The sequence below is a fragment of the Apteryx rowi genome, unplaced genomic scaffold (assembly GCF_003343035.1).
Source record: "Apteryx rowi isolate R43461 unplaced genomic scaffold, aptRow1 scaffold_232, whole genome shotgun sequence".
Lineage (NCBI taxonomy): Eukaryota > Metazoa > Chordata > Aves > Apterygiformes > Apterygidae > Apteryx > Apteryx rowi.
Window position 1 is genome coordinate 156942 of NW_020448664.1, and position 22809 is coordinate 179750.

Consider the following 22809-nt stretch of genomic DNA (forward strand, 5'->3'; position numbering starts at 1 on the left):
CTGCGGGCGGCCGCCGCCAGGCCCCCGGCTCGCGGTGCCCTTCGCCGCCGCGATGCTGTCGGGGAAGTTTTATTATTATCGCCGGGATGCTGCTGCTGTCGCTGATTGATAATTCGTAGTAAAGCTGCCGCTGCAGGGTTTTTTTTGTTTGTTTTTTTTGTTTTTTCCTTCTCTCTCTTCCTCCCTCCCTTCCTTTTTCCTTTCATTTGTCTTTGTGGCCCGAGTAGCGCTGGGAAAATTCCGTTTCTTCTGCAACTTGTTATTCTGAAGTGTCTCCTGCCCCCCTCGCCCTGGGGCTGCCCTTCCCGCACAGGTACAAAGCGCAGTGCAAGGACGCCTCTGGGATTTCACACTTCTACTTGGGCACGTTTGCTGGGATTACAGACGTGTACTTCTCCTTTTTCCTCCCCCCTTCATTTGTGCGTGCGTGTAGGTGGAGTGGGGCTCTATGTGGGACTCTGCCATTTGGTACAGTCCTCTTGTGCATGCTCCTTTCTTCACTTGCCTTTCTGCTTTTTTTTTTCCGGCTTTCTTTTTTCCTTCCCTTTTATTATTCTGAGCTGCATTGTTGGTAAATTTCTCTCCCGACCGCACTGGCAGTCTGGTGGGTGCTTGCGGGATTGTGCACCTAGGCTTTGAGGTGAATTTGTGTTGGATCAATGTATGGAGCTCTTCATTCAACTTCTTCTCAAGTGTCAGAAAATGAGGCTATGAACAGATGTGTTTCAATATGGAGTGATTTCCAAGTTCCTAATTCTTGGGGGTGGAGGAAAGAGTGCCATTGGAGAGTGGCTTTTGTTTTCGATTGGTGTACAAATGTCATCACATTTCAGTCACGTGCTATAATATTCTTTGTTCAGCTATCAAAGTATGATATCTGCTACACCTGTTCCCACTTCTTAATTGTAAGTAACGGTGATTGCTCGCAAATCTTAAAATTGTGGGTAGGAGCACTTCCTGTCTTCCTCCTGGATGTTTGTTTGGGCCTGAGCACTGAGCTTGACAATGAACTTTTGTTCCCTGGAGACACTGCATGTGAACAGGTCCCACTGGGGATAATAACTTGCATGTCGTGAGGAAGTTGTGTGCCGTGGTGTGCGGGAGGTCCGAGCATGGAAAAATGAGGAGGGGACGTGCACTCAGTAATGCCAGGCTTATAATGAGAGGTAGCAGCCTCATTCGAGCTAGTGAAGTTTTCTTAACTAGCTATGCTATCCCTTGTTATCAGGTTAAAGGACAGATATACTCCTGTACACCCGTATGGGTTCCCCCCCCCCCCAACCACCACCACATTGTAGACTTTGAAACAGCCAAAATGCTTTTTGGGGTGATGCTTGTTTACTGTTTTTTGTATTGTGCTCATTTCTAACAGTGCAGACAGCTGATTGGTTTCAGTTTGGTAAGTCAGTTTCCTCTGGCTTTCCTGTGCCTGCGCAGAGCTGGCTGGGGAGGCTAGGGCTGTTATAGAGCGGGGGGGAGTTCAACTTTGGTGAAAAGAGGTTTATTTTCAGACTTAATTAGGGAAGAAAATAACAAGCTTCATAAAACCTTGAACACTAGAAACCTAAAATTCATACCTTCTACCCAGCTAATATGTAATGCCAAAACTTTTATATGACTACGTGCAATATAACTTTATAGTTTGTATATAAGAAGTGATATTAAATTACTAGTAGGGACAGGATCTTAAGACAAGCAAACAAACCAAAGAATGTCCGCAGCTACCCATATAAGTAAGAGAAGTTAATTACCACACTTCAGTAGAAAGATCACAGGATTTGGGAATTTTATTTATATCTGGGCACGTTTCATGATAGCTGAATTAAACTGTTTTTTTTTTTTTTTAAGTTAGGAATTTTTTAGCTCAGTAAATGAGACTTCAAAACTGTATTTAAAAAAACTAGGTAAAATGCTTCTCACTTGTTTTTAAACCTTTCAACCTTACTGTGGTAGAGAAATTAGATTATTGTGTAGTAGTTGTAATCTAGGAGTTTGAGCATCTGGCAGTAGATACAGAGGGAATATTAAGCAACCTCTTTATCAGTTGATTTCTTATTGTGTAGTAGCTTGTATAGAATATCACGTCAAGGTCTTAAGAGACCAGTTGTCTAGCAGAAGGTAGGTTGCTTGTTCACCAAATACTTGACACCAGCTGGATGTCAACTACATCATACCTACAACTTTTAGCTCTACCCACCTGAGCAGTGAAAAAGTTGGAGTGGATCCCGTTAAGGGTTTTAGTGATTTTCAGTTAACTAACAAAGCTAACGTGGTGTATAATTCAAGATGTCACATTCAGGATTTTTTTGCTCTTAAAATAATTGTTTTACTATTATTTATTGTAAGGTTTCACTCTGAAGGCTTTAAGCTTTGCTCTTTTTTATGTGCATCCTGAACTGGATTTATGGGGAGGCTGGGAGAAGGAGGGGGGAAGGAGGGATATTAGTTTTCTTCCTTTTGGGAATGAAAATATAAAACTTTCATTCAAAGAACTTAAATAAAGCAAAAGTAAGAAACTGTGAATTTAATACAGTTCAGAGAAAAATACTGTTTGTTTGGGTTGTGTTTTCCAGCTTTAAAAGCAAGTTCTCTGCCTTGGGTTTAGTTTTTGTAAAGATCACTCTTCACCCTAGGCCATGCGGCTTCAGCTGTGTTTCAGATATTGGGCCTAAAAAGTTCTTACTCCAACTTTACTTTTGCTTTTAGAGATGAGGTTTTGTGTGTGAGAGTGCATGTGTTAAACTTCATTGTTGAAATTATAATTTTTAAAAGTTATCCTTGGACTGGATCTGTACAAAGGAGACAAGTTTCATGTGTATTTTTTTAGGAAAATAAAATGTTTTTCAGTGGTGCCTTAGAAAGCTGTGAAACTCTGAGTGCTTTTTGAAAGCTTTAATAGTGAGTCCTGCTCTCTCTTTAGATTGTTCATGCAGTTTGTTTGTAGTGGTTATAATAGCGTATGGACATACTGTAGCTGTTCAATTCCCTGATACTTATTCTCTGAGCCATGGAGAACTTTATTCAGTGGAGTGAATGGAATTTGTTTACAACTGAGATTTCTGCTTCATTTTCATACTGGTTTGTTTTTCATACCTTGATGGGCTATCTCATCCCTTTGTATATTATGGGCGTTTTGTGCACATTACCAGAAACTCGAGATAAACTTCGTGTTTGAAATGTATGTGGGTGACTTGACCTCTTTAGTATTTTTGTTTCTGTTGTTTTTTTTGTTGATTTTGTTTGTTTGTTTAAAATCTTTTGGAAGGAACTTCAGTGTGATAGGGCTTTGCTCTTTGGGGGGATATTGCGCGGTGATGTGCGCTGTTAAGCGGACTAGCCTGTAGGAGAGGCTCCTTGTGTGGAAGGGGCAGTGCTAAAAATCTATTATTAGGTTTCTAATAGTATTTCTCTACTGTCCCTCTCAGCCTTTATGCTCACAACTGTGCAGTCACATGCGTAGCTGTATCCTGGAAGTGTAAGACTCCACAAAAGGCCTGGCTCCTGCGTGTTCATGAATTGCCCTTGTTCAATTACTCCGTGCCAGAAAGCAGCTCGTGTCCTGCTTCTGATGTATTTTAACTGCACAAAGGATTATTATTTAGGAACAAACCATATACTGGAAAGGTGGGATGGTGTGCAGAAGAGCTTTGAGATGTGCACTGAATGCAAGGGCCAAGATACTTACTTCTGTACCCTGTAAATAGAGGGTGAACTGAAGGATAGTTTTTATAGGTATCCTGCATTAATATTTCATGTTCGGTACAACACAAAGCCAGTTACGGTGGTGGATTATGCATTATTCAGGCAAAACAGAAGTTTATTTACATTTGGGGGGTACTTTGCATTTTCTTATTTTCAATTTCTTTATTACAAATACAGTATCATTAAAAAAAATCTGTATATTTTGTAGGTATTAAATAATTTATTGCTCCTGCACCTTATCAGGTTCCTCACTGTACAGAAATTGATAAAGTCCGATTTAAGTTGTTTGGCTCTGCTTTTGTTATGTCAAAACCTCACAAAAGCAAAGCAGTAAGTTTAGATATAAAATGGCTATAACACATGCAGAAATGGAAATGTTTTTTTAAAACTTATCTAGTGTTGAGAAAAGGTCATCAACTCAAGTGGCAATTAAATTTTAAAAATAGAATCATGTGTCTCTAAAATAATTTTTAAAGCTGTAGAAAGTTCTGAAAAATTCCTTCATTCTGTCTCAAATTATTGCTATGCCTGCTCCCCTAACAAAGCTTCAACTTTGTCACTGAATTTTTTGCTTTAATACTTTGATCACTGTAGGCTTTTGAAGAAAGAATTAGCTACTCAGTAAATCTAAAAAATAGATTCTGCAGAGAAACCTATACTGTTTACACCATCTTAATGATGTAAACATTACATTTAGTGTTTTTTTTTTTTAAAGTTCATCCATATGAATCAAGTGCCCCATGCCTAAAAAGGTTTATGCATAGATGGTTTGACCTCTTACGCATCCCCTATTACCTGAGATTTCTTGTTTATTATCACCGCAAACACTCACCCTTTGATTAAAGCTTGTATCCCCAAACCATGTTTCTTCAAAAAAAATAAATAAAAGGGGGAGGGGGCACCCAAATACTACAACCCCCTTAAAGCCTAGCCTGACATTTATTATTGGTGGGAATACATTTGTATATCGTACCTGCAGAGTGCAACTCTGCTTACGTGAGTTCTGTTGTAGGCCACATTCACGCTGGCTTTTATGCTATTTTAATGTATGAATTCTTAAAATGTATTTTCCAGATTCTGCCCTTCCACTTGACAGTACTATGCTTGTAGGATGAAAGGGTATGTTACCAAGTTCACTTGCTACAGAAATTGTATCATTTGCCTCTTAAATGAGGGACTCGTATATATAATTAGAAATCATTGTATATATTAGAAATCATTGTATATATAATTAGAAATATGCTTTGAAACTGTAGCTGGTGCATTTTTGAATGGGGGTGCGGATGCATGAATGGTTAAAGTAAGGGGGGTAGGTTTCGGCATGTTAGAGCCTGTGCCTGTAGGATGGTTTTTGCTTGGACTCTGTCTTCAGGCCTGTGAAAAGCGAACTCGAGCAGCAGAGCTTTGGCTTGCTTCGGTCTCGTCGTTTCTGCCTGCGAAATACAAGCTGTCAGTACTTGAACGGGAGAAGGAGCATCGATTCCTTCCCGTGTTCCCTCCGACCCTGCGGATCCGAGCATCGTTAACCGTGTGGATCCCAAAGGCAGCGTAGTTGCAAACAGTTAATTGAAGAGATCAAGTAGTATTTTACTGAAGCTCTAAATTGTTTTAACAAAACTTCTGAGTAATCACAATAATTATTTTCTGATAAGCTGGCTGATAGTAACTATGGCAACAGCTGTCTTTTGGCCTATGGACAGTATTGCTGTATTGACAAAACCTTTAGATGCTTGTGAGGCCTTTTGCCTATATAGGGAAATGCATTAGGATGTCTTTCAGGTGACTTGAGCATCCCTGCATGTCTCCTGTTGTGACAGGACGCTGCTGCCTTTCGCTTGGTTCAGAGTCTTGGACCTTTTTCTTTTGCGTGTTTGTGCGGGCGCTGCCTGCCTGCCTGCTAGCCTGGGAATGCTGCGAAGACCGTGTTGTTCTGCTGAGAACAGTGAAACACATAAGTACTTGGATGAAATTATATATACATTTCTTTTTTTTAAAAAAAATCCAGAGCTCGGGGGAGGGGGGGATGAAGGGGGAGGGAAGACTTGTTCATTTTGATCACTGGTTGTTTCCTTCCGCGATTAAAGCCTTCTTAGAGCAGACTGGTAGGGGGAGCTGCCCTTCCCTTTACTGGAGTACAGTGTATTCCTCTCTGAGGCCTACACTGAGATCCAGCTATTTAATTCTCAGAAAGCTCTGCTGCTTTTGGGGAAGGGAGGGCAAGCTCCTGCTGCAGTACGTTTTGGAAATGGAGGAAGAGAGTAATTTGTTTCCAGACTACTAAATTTTGGACAGGGAGAATATGCCTCTCACCAAACATACTTTTCTTACTGAAATTGGTAAGAGCGCTCTCTGAAAACAGGCTTTAATGTTAATAAATGTAGCAGTTTGGGGGGGGGGGGGATCTCACTTGTGTTTGTGTGAAGATGTTGGAAAGTCCTAGCCCGCTTTGCATATTTGAAAGTAGCTAAACTCGCCAGTTATTCTTTGGGAATTATTGGTTAGCTGATGTTTATTTTTACTGAAATCTGTGTACTTTTAATAGTCTCTTGACATATGAGAAATAGATGTTAATGTAGGTTACCTGATTATTATTGCGAGGTACCTCCACGTGTGGAGCATGTATTGCTGTATGCTGGCCCATGGAAGTATGCAATATGGCCTACATCTGGTCTCGTCTTTAGTAAGAATGTGGCTCATGGAAACTACAGGCCCCAGTATGCAGTGCTCTGTTTTTATCTGAATAGCTTGCCTGGAAAAAGATAAACTAATGCATCCTGGGACCTGTAGTTTTCCTGAGCGGAACTTTGAAATTCAGGATGGCAGGTGAAGGATGCTTTTATGTTCTAGAAACTAAATAGTCAATACCATGTATAATTCTTCCCTGGAGATCCTAGACGTGTGCCGGTAATGCTGCGCAGCAGCATGTATTTTTATGTAAAAGTTGTTGATGATTTCTAATCGAGTAGTATGTTTAGGGAAGAGCAGCTGATGGAAAAAAATCTTCCAACTGCATATACATTTTTGTACAAAGAATATATATATTTTATACAAAGAATATATAATACTGTGCTTGATCTGTGATTGAAAGTATCCTATTTGATATTTTTGAAATTTCATATCTTTCAAGGTAGTGTTTTAGATGGAAACCTTTAGTAGAAGGAGGCTTCCATTACGTATTCATGCCAGGTTCTCTTTCTAAATTGCCATCCAACAGTTGCAGTGGAATTTGGAAAGCCTTTACCTGCCAAGGTCTGATTTCAGTGCGCTGTTTCTTGAGGTCGAGTGATGATGTGACTAACTTCTGCAGCAGAGCTGGGAAGTACGTTTCTTTTACTGCTTTAGGGGTAAGTGACGTCATTAGTTGCTACCAAGGAAACACAGATTCCGGAATCCAGGTATTGGCAGGTGAGACAAGAAGCAGATCGCACCTGCGTGGTTTTTTTCTGGTGTGTATGAGCCCTGACCATTAAGCTTAAATTCACACAGAACTCGTCCAAGAAACTGAAAGTGCTGCCAGAGTAAGGATAGCAGAACAGTAACTTTTAAAATGCCAATCTTGTATATCTGTAAGAGTTAAATTAATGTCTTTTGTGAAAATATGTATGATGTGAGATTTGCTAAAGATAAAGTAGGCATTAGTTTGATTCCAGCTGTTAGGCCAGAAGCAAGTTTAATATTTGTTGCAGTCTTGTATGCCAAGTTTCAGATGCTGCAGTTGTCTTGAAGTTAAGTTTTTGCTTACTTAAAAGTTAATCTTGGTCTCAGGCAATTTATTTGTTTTTAAGTTTGTGTGAAATAATAATACAAAGGCCAGACAATATGAAATAAACATTTTTGATGTTTTGGAGAAATTAATTAGAGCTCCAGTCCTGCAAAAAATCATGTATTTTACTTTAAGCGCTGCAGGAGTCGGAGAGAATATCTGAATGCAAAAAACCCAGAACTTAAATAGGTATTAGAATCAGGACTTCTAAATTTCTAGTGTTGGAAAGTAGCTTCTGTGTATTCACTGGAATTAGCTTATGTCTAGATCTGTGTGGCAAAATTCTTCTCTCAGAAACTGACAGGCGATTCCACTCAGTAAAAATTCAGAGTGCACATTTGCCTCACAGTTGTGCAAAAAATCAACAAAAAGTTGCTCTCTCCTTCACCTGTCAGGTTATAAATATGACAGATATTTAGGTGGTAATAGCCTCTTTGAGGCAAGGAGTTTATTTTGTCAGCACTGATGCATTGTATACAATGTATGTTGCTGACTCTTCTGTTTAAAACTTATACAAAAGAGTAAATCTGGTGGAAAGATTCATTTGAATCCTTACATATACTGTAACTTTTAATCAAGTTTGTAAATAGTAATGGAGTATTTCTTTTGAGTTTTCCCTAGCCCTATTGCAGCACATTGAGAGATAGAGCAAATTGCTGACAGGACACATGGTTAGCTGAAATAGTTACTACAGTATATTGATGTGATTAGAAAGATGGTCAGTGTTGCCTTGCAAGGATGAAATTGCTTTCATTAACTGATTGGGCCTACACAACAGGTGGGAAAGAAACCAAGATAAATCTATATGTGCTAGAATATCTTATGGTGCATTGCCAACGATGATGATGTATCTTGTCCTTCAAGGACATTTTACCCTCCACAGAGAGCCTGTGACAGCAGCCCCTCTTAACAGTGCTGTATCAGGGCATTCCAGATAAGGGATGAGGGTAACAGGGATGTACGAAAGGATTTGATGCACAGTTGTAAAGAAAAACTCTTCTGTAAGTACCTCTTATATTGTAAGAGTAAACGTGTCCTGATTTAGCAGGAAATCCCAGCCTGGCTGAAGTCAATGGGAAGTTGTCAGAAACTCCTGTGGCAGCTTCCAGAATTTTTGCATAATAAAGGAAAGGTGATAAGTACTATCCCTGTGTGGGTTTATTTTTATTTTTTTAAATCATTTTTGCCATTATCCCACATATAGTTGGAGGTTTAAAAGATAAATAAAACTTCCATTGTGTTATGATTAAACTTTACACTTTCCTCTATCTTGCTTTCCATGCTGTGGTCTTTGGTAGTCCAGCAGACAATAAGACTTGTGTGCTTTTTGGGCATCAAAAGTTACGCTAGAAGGAACTTGCCATCATGCACTTGAAATAAACTTTTTTTTTTTTTTTTTGAACCTTCTTCCATGTAATGGTCAGAATCTGAATTGAGAGGAGCTGGGTTTTTCCCAGTGGGTTGAAAAAAGTCATCCTTGGAAGAGCAGAGAGAGGAGTATGTAAAGAAGATATAAAAAAAAAAAGAACACGTGAGAACCTCTGTGTGTGAAGAGAGATGTGCTTAAACATCTTCTCTAGCACAGGAACAGGACCATTAAAAATGTTCTTGGCATATGTAACATGGAATTTTTTTAAAGAGTAACTTTGCAAAGAAATTACGGTACTGATGGACGGTACACTGATACCACAATAGCAATGTGATTATAAACATACGATTACAAGTGCCAATCTTGATATTACTGTGGCATGTGCAGTGCTAGTTTAGTGCCCTGCACTATTCTGCCTTATTTTACTGTCTCCCACTGTTGTGGCAATCCTTCCAGCTGTGTGGTGGCTGTCTCCATGTCCAAGCCCAGTGCTGGAGCAGGGCTGCTGTGTTTGCTGAGTCAGCAGGTCCCAAGAGAGAGCAGATGAAGGAGGTGGCAAGGTTGATGGGAGGGGACCTGAAAGTTAGAGGAGTGTCCCCCAGCAGTACGTTACTGCCTCCTCTCCTGGATGAAGTTCCTGGGTGTAGGTCCCAGCTTCCTGGGGATATAAAATCGTCTGAGGGAGAGGGAAGCTTGACTGCCACCAAAATCCTTCAAAGCCTTCTTCAAACCGCTGATCCTTTTGTTTAGAAAGCTTAATCATATCATGCTCCATGGTACCCTTTGACTCTCTGTCCACATTGCGAAAGATTAAAATACTAGCTTTCAGTTGGTTATAGTAGCCACTAAAAATGGAGAAATCTACATTTTAATGTTCCTATTCTAAGTAAACGATTATTCAGTTAAAAATCCATGGCAATCAGTGTGAGTAATTGTAAAGCCATGTTTTGGACACTTTGTTTTTCTTGTAGCAGAGCTCTACTTATATTGTACAGCAGTCTTGCACTCTGCCTTTCTTCCATTAAACACTAATTGTATACTTATGCAATTCCTTGTTAGATTGGCACAGTGATTCATGGCTATGTTTGTGATAGAGTGTGTAAATCTTTTTACTTATATTGAATAATCATGGTTTTGAGAAGAAAGGAACTTCTATTAAGTGTACAGTTACTTGAATTTTTCCTTTTGGATTAGTGACTACCATCCGCACTCCCACACTGCGTGTGACTACCCCAGCTACAAATACCATTCTCCAGATGCTACAGTTCCCATTTGTGTGCTGCCGAGGGGAGAGGAGGGAGAGGGAAAAAAAACCAAAACAACCCCCCCACACACACACCCTTTTAAGGGGTGATGAGGGAGAACATAATAAAAGGGAAAGGGAAGGCAGAATTTGAGGTTGATACCTGTGTCTATGCATTGATAGGGAACACGAGAGTGCCAGCTAACCGGAGTGCAGGGGAAGGAAAAAGAGCACATCAATGTAATAATTTTAGAGTGCTTCCTGTTGACTTGTTAATACTGTATGGAATTTGGCCCAGGCAATCTGCTGTTGTGAATCAGCATAGTTTATTCGCTTGAGTATAGGTGTGCCTGTTATTATTTGAAAATCTGCTTCACTTGAAAGATAACAGGTCAGTCTGGTGAGTATTATTATTCCCGTGTTTCAGATTAGAAACTGAGGCAGAGAGAAATTGATTTATTCTACATTGCGATGAGTTAATTGAAGACCTTAAGCTAGGAGTGGAGGCCTTCACTGTTTTGTGTTTAATCCTGTAAACTGCCAGCTTCCTTCAAGTCCTGAATGCTGTTACATTGTAAACAGAAACAATCCTAAAAATGAATTACTGTTTAAGCATAGGTGGTGTACCAGTAAGCAGTGCTTGCCCTGAAGGAGCTGAGATTTTTGCAAAACAGATTGTACATAATAAATAGGATAGTTTGTTTTTGAAGTTTTGGATATATTTTTATTAGGTTGTCTTCACTTGAAGGAAAAGTAGAGGTTCGAATATGACTGGGAGACCATTTGGTGCATAGAAGAGAGAACGATTAATGAATGTGAACTTGAAATCCAGTGAAATCTAGGTTATGAAGCTAAGCACTGGTGCCAAGAAATGGTCCTGAGTTAAGTTCCACAGAACCTGAAAGAATGTAGAAGAAAGTTTGTTGTTGTTTTCTTGTCCATCTTTCTGACTCCCCTATTTTGTAGTACAATTAATACAAGAAATTACATATTACCCTGTTTATTACATATTACATGATAATGTTTCAACAGATCCTGTTATGTGGGTGCATATTCTTAGTGCATCCCAAGGGTCAGAGTTAAGGTTAGGACTTAAATTCACCAAGTTAAAACATGGCCAGAATGGACTTTATCTGTGATTGGTGTGGTGAATGGGGTCAGTGTTCCAATGTCTTCAGTGTGTAATACTGCTACGTTTCTGTGTCATGTTTTCTGACTCTGGCAGCATAACTAGTTGCATGGAATGGTTCAGTGCACAGCAAAAATGACATTGAGTAACTTGTTCCATCAGCGCCCAAATTTTAACTGCTTGTTAAAGCTGTTCTGTGCCCAGCTTCTGTGAGCAGAATCCTCTGATCCACCCAAGTCAGTACTGCTCAGTGACAAATATCTTGCTCTGTTAGTTTGGACAAACCCCTTTTCCATGTGGAAAATCTGTAGAATCGGCAATACCCAAATTTCTGCATTCGTCCCAGTCAGCTGGGTCCAGCATTGCTGCTGCTGACTCTGAGTGCTGCTCAATACAGATATGATATACCAATGCAAATCTGAAAGGTCTGTCTCCCTTTCTCTCTTTCTCTTTTTTTGGATAAAGCATTTCTATGTTTAACATGTCCATAGTGAACATCCAAAGTTGTATGTAAGAAAGTTTTTCTTGTTTTAAATCTGTGTTTAGCATAGATAGTTCCCCTGAAGGACTGACTCTGATGCTTAGAACTTCACGTGATTGATTCTGTGATTATCCACAGCATTAGGTTCTCGATCTTTGGGGTGCATTGGGTCATGATCCTGTAAATCTGTAAAATGTAGGTCTCTTACTCTGGAGTGTCTCCAGTTAAGACCCTTAAGTTCATATAAACAGTACCGCTTGTGCTGTCGGCTGGTGTCTTACGGCGTTTGTAGAGCTCAGGAACTTTGATGCATGCCCCTTGAATATGTTAGAACTGTTCACGTTTTCAGACTCTGATTTTGCATGAGCCTTTGGTTGACTTTCATCAGTAAACTGTTTTAGTACAGTCCCTTCACTGAAGTGTTATGTTGCAACACTTCAACTCTGAAATTTTGTAGATGCTTTCAAGGCCAAATATAAGGCAACTTCAGTAACTACTGTGTCTCATTCGTTGCTCTACAATGTGACTTCGGTGAAGTAGAAATCTCCATTTTTGCTGATCTCATGAGCTATAGAGGAGCTCTAAAGAAACTTCCTGGAGTGTCTTCTTGCACTAACAGTTCAGTGATTGGCATACTTCTGTTTAGGTGCAGTCATTCACACTGGCATCACCAGTGTTTAATGAAATACTGTTTCTAAAATAATTTTCACTTGTATTTCTTTGGCATTAAAGGTCTTAGATCCAATGGGATTGTGTTGTCTGGTGCTGCATTTTTATTACTTTAATTCTGGAACAGATTCTCTTATAGTAGAGAAGACTTTGGATTCTTGTTCTCTGTGTTGCCAAAGGAGTCCGTTTTGTGTGCAAATGATATGGAAATGTGAAGTAAAACAGTATGAGAATAGTATCACACTAGAAAGGTCAGCCTGCATCGCTGAGACCAATCGCTTGCAACTGCAGGCAAACAGACATAAATCCAGAGACGTTCATACAGTTGTTCTCTTCTTCCGCCATCTCCACAAAGCCTCATATGTGAATAAAGAACAAGTTGCATCAAAAGGTTGTCTGTATTTTGGAATATGTCAAAATCATCTGGGTATTTTTGTGTAGCAATTGAAGTAGTATCACATGATATGGGGGGGGAGGAGGAAAACCCCCTTTGCTTTCAGAAGGAGAGTGAAAAGATAAGCATTTATTTTATCACAAGCAAAAGATGTGAATGAGATTTGAGAGGTTTCTTGGTGCCACTTGGAGCTCTTGTATACCTTGTCTGATATTAGAGTTTGGTCCCAGTGAGAGACTGGACACTTCAGAAGAAAACTTTCCAAGTTGTGCATCTGGAAGACAAATTACGTATCTGTGGTGGGGTTTAATGGTGGCATGGAGAAGAGAGAAATTTTGCCCCACGGATGATCAGCAGAAGCTTTGAAGCATGGATAAATTTAGAACAAACACATGCTATGATTAAATCTCCCTTCAGTTCTCTCAAGGGGATACCAACAAATTCAACCTGAAACATTCAGCCTATGACAATGCTGGATGAGAAAACATTTACTAAATCTGAAATTCCCAACTACGAGTAAGAGTGCCAATTTCTTTGAATTATTGGTTTGTAGTGTAGTTTTTTGCCTGTGTAGCTCGCACAGATAGTCTTTAGGATGACAAAGGCATTATGTTGCTGTTTCTTTTTCAGCAGGACTGATTCCAATGCTGTTATTGGCCTAGATAACAAAACAAAAAAAACACCCAAAAATGAGAGGGGGGGGGGAAAAAAAAGCAACCTGTGTGATCCCTTAAGCAGGAAGCTTATTTAAATAACAGGATGATTCTACCCTCCTACCTGAAGTGAAAACAAAATGTAAAGCAGCATAACATTTCATCTTGTTGTCTTTTTGTGTGACCGGAGATTTCTCATCTGAACTGTATCATGATCAGCTTTCTCACCAGTGTCATTGAGCAATAATTTTATCGAGGCAACGTCAGTGTCTTCATGAACCTGATCATAAAGCTACAATTCTTTTCCTTTTTTATCCTTGAGACTTGTGTGTTCCGGATCAAGCTTATAACCTTTTGGGCACATTTATCTTACTGCCTACAGCAATACTGAAAGGTGGTGTATACAGGACACTGGCTTTGTTTTCCAAACTCTAGAAAATGAAACTTCTTTGTCAGGATTCACAGATTGAGACCTGCTTGTTTATCCTGCATGGCTTTCATCTTGGCTATCTTCAAAAGCTCATCTGTCAGAAAAGGAAGTTGACAGTGATGAGAAAACAGACATTCACTGGATTGTTTAGGCAGTACTTTCTAGCAGAATTTGCAGTATTTCTAGCAGGATTTTGTTCAGTGTGTGTCCTGGGTCTCAGCTAGAGGTTATGCATTTTATGCAACAGGAGTATTTCTTCAGCTAGGCTCCCTTATTAAAAGGGAGAGCATCCAGTACTGCTCCAGGGTCAGACAAGACCTGATGTCTTTGGCAAGTTCATTTTTCTTGGACAGGAGTCAGACATTCATCTACATGTTCCTTTGAATCCATTGGTTCAGGAGATCTTTCTTCTGGTCAGCTGGGAGGAAGCCAAGTTGTTGCCAATCTTAAATGGGTCTTGGCAGTTTTTCCAGCAAACATCCATGGCTTATTTTTAGTGCTGCTTTCCAACTTTCTGGGTCTTTTTAGGTTGAGAGAGACTAACTCCCTGATTCTCCTTGGGTCAACATCGTGGTTGGTGAGGGGCTTGTCAGAGTATTTGTATTTTTCAGTAGTTTGGGTTATGTGTGTTTTTTTCTTTTTTAAGTGGAATATTTGATCACATTTTTATTTTACTGATGCAACACATTCTGCTTCAGAAGTTACAATTTCTGCTTTTAATATTATGTTTGAATTATAGTCTAGTTTATTTACCAAAAGAACCCCCAGATCCTATGGCTGCTCAGTCTGATTAAATGTAAGAATTAACATGCTGTGCTGGACCAAATGTCCATCTAATCCAGTATCTTGCCTTTATTAGTGGCCCGCAGCAGCTGACTTAACTGTGCAAGAGATAGGTGAAGCATAACAACTTCTGAAATAGTAACAGGGTAAATTTGTGATGGACACTTGTTTAGCTACTGCCTGATGAGGAAGATGCATTTGGGCAATTACACTGTGAATAGCAACTTTAAGCCTATTTATGGGTGAATTTGTTTATTGCCTTTTTGGACTCATTTGTATCTGTGGCCTCCATAGGAGTGAGTTCCACGCAGTTTAATTGCACTGTTTGTGTCAAAAAATCGGTTTCATTTGTTTCAAGCATGCTCCCCGGTTGTTGTCCTTCTCTGTACCATTTTGAGCTGCCTCCTTTTTGAGGTGAAGTGACCAGAATTAGCTGTAGCATCCATCACAGGGAAATGTCTCTTATGTTGCTCTCTGGTCTATTCCTAATAACTTCTAAGATTTTCTCTGACTTTCTGAATCACTGCTGGGAGTTGAACTGTTTGCTTGCAGTAATCTCAAGATCTTTTTCCTAAGTGGTGATGACTAATTTAGACTCATCATTGTGTATGTACAGTTAAGGTTATTTTTTCCTCTGAGTATGTTACTTTGCACTTGTCAACATGGGACAATAAAACGACAAATGAAAATCAATCATTTGGTATTATCAGATCCCCTGTAACTCTTTGAAGTCTGCTTTAATTTTAACCATCTGGAATAATGGAAAGCATCATAATCCCTGTAGTCTCCCCCTTTGCCAGATCACTTACAAGTATGTTCAATGGCAAAGCCTCAGTCCTGATCCTTGTTCTGATAACCTCCCTGCTTTGTGACCATTTGTTGCTGTTCTTTGCTTTCTGTCTTTTAAATGTATTCTAAATAAGAAGGGGAAGGCCCTCTCATGGATTTTGATCCAAGGTGGTGTGAGGTATATAAATATGTTCTCCTTCCCCTTCTTTTTGATGCGATATGGTGTATGAATTTTTAGCTGTTCGAATTACGTGTTCCAGTGCCCCTTTCTTTTGCTTTGAAGTTGAATGTTTAAGAGCTTCATATCATTAAGATTGCAATCTGCTATATTCTCCAGTAAACGCTTGGAAGAGAGCGTTCCTCAGAGATGTGATTTTGCAAGATAGTTTAAATAGCCAGTACTTTGTAAGCTGTAGTACTGTGAATTACATCACACCACTTCTGGTTGGTAGTGTCACCCCTGCTTCTATTTTCAAACTATTTCTCTTCCAGTTTGTGGAATTCACTGTTTTGTCTTTTTCACCAAGCCTGTCATGTTTTTGTTATAACCTGCCATAAGTTCATTTTCTGAATAAATACCAGGAATCCTGTGCATATCTCTCTTTGTCATCTTTGTAGAATTTTCATTGTTTTGTTTGTTTGTTTTTTGAAACTGATTTTTAGAACCGAAACTCCTCACTTGCCCAGCTCTGATCTCAATGAGGGGTGTTATGATCAGTTTTAAAGCAGTTTGGTTGTCAGGTCAAGGGCAGGTGTTAACTCTCGTAGTTATAATCCCTGTTTATCTAGAACATCTCAGTTTGCTTTTCTGAGGAGTTTATATTAACTGGTAGAATTTCTGCAGAAGTGGGGATAGACACTTTCAGAGAAGAAGTATTATTAGAAAGTAACACTACTTTGTTTATTGTGCTTCTACATGAGAATTTACCTTTTTTACATGTGAATTTGCCTTTTCCTTGCTTCTGTAAGTATTGATAGGAGATTAAATTATTAGACTGACAGAGCAGTGCATGTGTTCTTTCTTAACATATCTGAGGAGTTAGGACAGGAGGCCATGACAGACACTTCTGTCTAGAAGACTTCTAGCCTGGAGGGCTAATGCTTCAAATATGAACGTGCAGATGTGACATGCAGACCGTAACAATTTACCTGCGGTAGGAATTACAACCTATGCTTCAGCTTTGCTCAGTGTGTACGGAGTCTCACAGCATTGTACAAATTTCTACATATCTGGGTGGCTTAGATTATTGTTAGGGGGAAATCAACCCCCTTTCAACTTGCTTGCTATTTGTGCATTTAGTAATTTGAATTATAATTTTACATTATTATATTCAGAAGCTCTTAGCAGCTTGTGCTCTTGTGTGGGTGCATAGTTGCAATGCTTGGCAAGTTGTGGAAAAAAATCTTTTTGGTAGGTTAGTATTAATCTGTTGTGGAATTTGAACAGTCTCTGGTGTACTGTGTAACTGCAGCAGGAACCTATTAACTGAGAAAAGTTTAATTCATAAAAATTACTGTTATCTTCACCGCTCGTATGTGAACTTTCATGCTGGTTTTGAAAAAGCGGGATTGACATTTTAGGTGTTCATGAATAGGAAGTCTGAATAACGTTTTTTGTCTTTGTGGCACATGTAACTTAAGCAGCTGAAAGTTGCTTGGATTCTCTGTCTTTAGCTGGACAAACCATTGTTTTGTCTATTAGTGCACCTTTTTTCAAACATCTTTAAAAACATAGAAAACCAGGAATGAATCCTTGCATTGTTATCAGTAAGGTGTCATTATTAACTGTGTGTTTGTATTTAGAAGACGAAGCATTTTAAGTGACTTGATGGAGGCAATTCAAGTGATCCAGTTCTGAAACTGGAAACATGTGCTTCTGCTGACCCCTAGGTCCCTTCGTTTGTTCACTAAACAACCCTCCTGTCCTCTTTAGGAAAAAAGTACATTTTAGTATTCTGCCTTCTTCCAGGGCTGGAGCCTGTAGTGAGAATCAAAGGATGATACGGATGCCACTTCCCCCACGGAACCAGTGCCAGATATTATGTGCTTGTTAATGCAACTTGAGAAAATAGAAAAGGCTGCAATAATTGAAATTCTTAATGTTTCTCCGATAGACAATTTTAAAATATGCCATTTAGCACAGGTTAAAATGACAGTAGGGACTATTATTCACTAGGAGTGACTTCCGAGACATTAATTGCCTTTCACTTTAGATTTCTTAAAAATATTCATGTTTGTTGTTTTGAGAACTTAAATACCTTCTGCTGGTGCAAGGATGTATGTTTTCTTGCAGCAGAAGGGGCTGATAAGGACTATGAGAGTGTCTTTCTGATTTTTTTCCTTCCATCTGGGGCAGGTGTTTCTTGGAAGACAAGGGACTGAAGTAAACCTTAGGGTTTAATTCGGGTATATCCTACATAAGAGAGGAGGGAAACAGCTGCTCAAGTCTTGACCAAATTCTGGAGAAAACATAATTTTGACAGTCATTAATAGGGAAAGTCTGCGATGCATTGAGACTGGAAAACAAATCTATAATAATGGGGGGGAGAGAGAACTGATCTTCCTGAGGTCATGCATAAACTAGTTTTCACTTTTCCATTCTTTTTGTGTTCTTTGTTGTCTGTTTGTGAGCTCTTTGGGACTCTGTCATAAACGTTTATGTATCAAGTGTGTCAGGGTTTTCATTGCAATAAGCTATTAAATCACTGTTCATATAATTATTAAAGAAAAGAAAAAAGTTGTGTGTGCTCTGGGTTGTCTGGGAAGTCTTGGAATTTAGAATTGCTGTGGACTGTTCCCTGGAAGGGTCAAACTGTGTAAAAAGGATGCGGTGAAACTATTTTTGCCTACAGTATTTGGGTAAAGTGTGTATTCCTTTTTTTACCGCTTATGTCTTAGACCTCTTTAATTAGGGTTTTTTATACAATATTCTGATATCTGTTTAATCTCCAGAATGCTGCCTGGTTTTGTTTGGTCTGATGAAAATAAATTTTAAGAGTTCATCTAAGCCTTAGCTTATGCTGCTGTGTTTCCCCAGTAGTCTTGTGTCAGTCTCGTGAGACTCACTGTTGCATCAAGTACTCTACCCAAAAAGTCATTCAGGGTAAAGCTATTAGAAAATGTGTTTTTTATGTCTGTGTTGTTTCATCTTGCCTGGATGAGAAAGTTCATGCTGTATAGAGACAGAACTTTTTTGTTTGTCCTCAACCTGGGCTTGCAAAACCACCGGATGGATTAGGAATCCTAAGGGAAGAAAAATGCTGAATTAGAGAAAGTGAAAGGCCTAAAGGAGTTGTCGGAATGGGATTAACCTGACAGAGAAATCGAGTTCCCTAGAAGAGAACACTTGAGGTACTTGGGCCCCATTTAATTGCACTTTTCATTTTACAGCTTTGTAGGAAAATAAGCAGGGGAGTAAGGAACTGGTGTGGGTGAGGAAGGGGAAACGTGTGAACAGCGAGCCTGCGTTGGGCCTGTGCTCTGTATCGTGGAGAGAAGGGGGAAATCTGCGCGTTCCTGCGGCCCCGCGCGAAGCGGCTGGAAGAGGGGATTTTCCCTTGGAGGTCTGCCGTGAGAGCGGTGACGCGGCCTGGCGGAGTAAGTCCTGTTGCATTCGAGGAACAAAGAGCAGCAGCCACCGACGGCTCGGAGGCCGCGGGAGAGCTGCGGCAGTAAAGAGGAGAAATTAGGGCCAAATCTCCCGCAGTAAATTGCGGCTCAGCCGCCTTTTCTAACACAGATGCTATAGCTGGAGGAAGCAGCGTGTGTGTTGGGGAGGGGGACGGGGGGAGCTAATACTGACAGGATCAGTAGCTCTAAATTTGAGGGGAGACGGGGAGAAGGGGTGGAAACCTGCCCATCGGCAGCAGCCCCGAGCGCGGCGCTACCTGATTTAGGCCTAGCGACAGTTGCGTTGGAGGCCTGGGGAAGGCAGAGCGCTCGGCGAGCGTGTTTTCTCAGCGTGACGTAGCTGGGAGTGTGTACAGCCTGCATGCTAAATGCGAGTGGCTGCATTTGACTTTGCTTATAACAGTTCTGTGAATGTAATGATATCCGTTCTCACTCATGCTTTTATTTTGGGATGGAGGGGGAGAGAAGGGAGCTTTAATTATCCTATTTAGTCCAGAGTTGGAAACAACTGTGTTCTTACCTGATTCTGTTTATTGTCTCTTTATTCATGCTTGTACAACACAGTCCTTATTTTATGCAAGTTGATGCCTTTAAACATTCTATAATTTATCGGTATGTAAAACTGGAAACTCATGAAAACCTTCATGCTCTTTATTTTCTTTATTTAAGCTACACACAGAACATGCTACAATTATTGTTAGACAGCAGATCTTAAGCTTGTCTCCTTTTTAGTAGGTCTTTGTGCTCAGGAAATCAGGAGTGCCAAAATGACAACATAGTATAATGAAATAATGGCTGGCGAAATAAAATCAGACTTTGACTAAAAAGCAAGCCAGATACAGAATGTTTTTAAGTAAATATTAGCAGGCTGTACTTGGAACAGATGTTGCATTTATTCGAGAGTACAGAAAATGTAGTAACTTTTCGATAGCGACAGAGGGTCCCAGTCTCCTTTTGCAGGGTTCAGAGCGCCCAACATCCAACTGTATCAGCAGAAGTTTGAGACTTTTTTTAGCACAGAACTGTGTGAAACCAAATTGCCAGCATTCTTTATAGAAGAAGCCCCTTCTAGAAGGTGACAAGCACTACCTTCTTCATCTTGGTCTGTCTTCAGATTTTAAGACCAAGGAACAAATGATAGCTCTTTGATACTTTTGTCATGTGAACATCTGTTCACTAACAAATCATTTTCGTATCGTCTTCTGACAATTATTCAGAAGCCTGCGGCACATTAGATTCGGAGCGATCTGTAGCTTTGAAAAGGTAAGAATTTATGTTTAGTTTCTAATTTTTGAGCTGTCGAGCTTCCTATTATAAGAAAAATTCTGTAAAAAGTAAAATGAGCTCCCTTTTTTTTTTTTTTTTTAAGTACTTTACAGTATCATTAAGTACAGAACATGAGAATTTACATTAGCAGCTAAATTTCAAGTTTATGTTGCTGTATTGTGTATACATTAAATAGCTTATTTTTAATGCATGTGCTAAAACAAAGAATTAAATTGAAGAGGCCAGTTTATCCCAAGTAGTATGCCATACAGGAAGTGTGGACCTGTACCTTGTCCACATATTGACATGTAGGTTGACCTGTAGCTTAAATAGCGCAGGTTGGTTTAATTTTAGTGTTTAAGGTGTGTCTAGGATGGTGACTTTTCTCCCTGACCTTTTTACACAATCTTTTCCTAGAAGACGCAGTAAATAACTAAAGAATTGTTATCCTCTGTATCATAATGATGATAAGCAAAAAGTAATAGTGATTCTTATTCTGTCTGAGCTAACAAGCAGGACATACGGAGCTCGGATGCCTGGCAAATTCAGATGCCTCTTTTCCCCCAGTAGTTCCACAGGTAGTCCAGTCTCAAAGTAAAAAGAACAGGATCATGTGGATCATCTAAAATACAGCTCACAAGCCAAACTTTTAACAGAGGCAAGGTATGTGTGTGTGTAAAAGATGATTTCCTGATGATTTCTTCAGTTTAAAGCAAAAGAAAAGCAGGGAAGTGCTCAGTCTTTTATCCAGTATACAGAAAGGGAACTCATGGCTGTTGAGGGAAGGAGGTCCCACTTCTTCCCCTAGCCAGGTACTTCTGCTTACACTTATGCTGGTGGTCCCCAGACCCATCAATGAACCATTTTGATTTGCACCTCCCCCGCCTTCCCCCCCCCCCCCCCAATAAAAAAGGAGACTGGGAGAATGGCTCTTGGTGAGCTGAATTGTATGTGTGTGGGGGGGTGGTTGTTGCTGTGGAGTTTGTTTTGTTTTGCTTTTTTTTGCAAAAGGCTCCAGCGAGCAATACAGCTGGTACAAGGAGGAAGTCGAACTTCACAGCTGGAAGAGAAAATAATGGAGGGAGTCTTGGTCAGCTGCCTGTGGGAGTACCTGCTCAGCTGCTGGATAAATGTAAATGAAAGTGGAGAAACTGGAGGTAGAATTATAAACTGGAAGTAGAACTGAGGTTTAGACTACCACTATATTGAGAGGTTTAATCTTTCCTTGTGCATGCTTGGGGAACTATCATTCATTTAGAGTGTTTCTGGACGCGCTGAGAGAAGACAGTACAGCGTCTGATTTTGAAAGAGCTTTACAAACGTAGAAGTCTAAAAGATTACCTATTGCCGTGAGGGGCCCTGACATACAAGCTCTAATCGCAGTTCATCTGAATTTTGAACGCTTGCTTATTATTACTCGTGTACCTAATTTCTGTCTCATATTTGTGGGAAAGTAGCTGCACCACCTTCTAGTGATGTTAATCTCCCCATACCTGTCACTGAAAAGCTCCCTGGTGCTCTTCTTGATTCTTACCCTGTAATGCTTTAAACCAGAAGTCCTAGTGATTGCAGGGCTTGTCTGTTTTTTTGCATTGTTAATGCATTTTAAATTCCTTTGTTGAACAAATTGTTTCACACTTCAGTTTCGTGTTTTCTAGTTTTAAAATGCCGCCTATAATCGTGTCTGTTTCCTGTCTGTTGCATGTGAGTGGCCCTTCATCAAAATATGTTTAAAACAGGTTTATTCCCTTAACTGGTATTCCATTTAAGTAGCTTTCACTATACTTTGTAACCATGGAAATGGTGTATGGATAATATTTATAAGGTGGAAGAAAAACAGGGAGTCTAATGGGACCCCTGCTGTTCTGAAATCTCCTCAGCAAAAAGAAGTTCAGACTCTTGGGATTCTGTATAAATGTAATAAGTCTTCCATAATACAGAATGATTTTCTGTAAAATATGTATTCCCTTTAAACTTGTTCATACTTTCATGTTGGACAGTCCTTTAAAAATTCATATTTGTTCACCTCAGTTCATTTTTTGTTGTGTAATCACAAGACTTTATTCTTCTTCAGAATGTTAGATTTAAGAAAATAATTGATTTGCAGTCACTCTGTGCTGACACTGATGTCGAAAGTCTGTTTTTGCTTGCTCGTACTGTTCTTCAGTGCTTATATTTTGGCCTGACACTTTCACTGCTTCCTCTCCAAAGTCTGGAAGAATGAGCAAAATAGTTACTTTGAGTTATGTTTACTTCTTTTATCCATCCTCCCCTTTCCAAGAGCAGAATATTTGCTCTCTCTTAACTGTTGAAGGCATGTGTGTGTTTTTGTTTGATTTTTTTTTTTTAAATTTTATTCCCTGCCTTTAGTATTTTGCTCTCTAACTTTTTTTGACTTGTTTGGCATTTCCCTCTGCTGGCAAATTGAGTTAATAGCACTTAGTTCTGTTGTGGAAATGGAAGGCCATAGCTGTCCTTGAATGTCACTGTTTTGTGCTTGAAGCACTG

General features: G+C 39.7%; 1 protein-coding gene across 3 annotated transcripts in view; it reads left to right on the plus strand.

Moving 5' to 3' along the window:
• The first annotated feature begins 72 nt into the window (after positions 1-72).
• Positions 73-22809, plus strand: part of PHF21A (PHD finger protein 21A) — a 137333-nt gene continuing 114596 nt past the window's right edge. Inside the window, exon 1 of one of the 3 annotated variants that reach the window (XM_026065785.1) lies at positions 73-313. The gene's annotated coding sequence lies outside the window, so the exon portion shown is untranslated. The other 2 variants (XM_026065787.1, XM_026065786.1) reach the window with 2 other exon arrangements.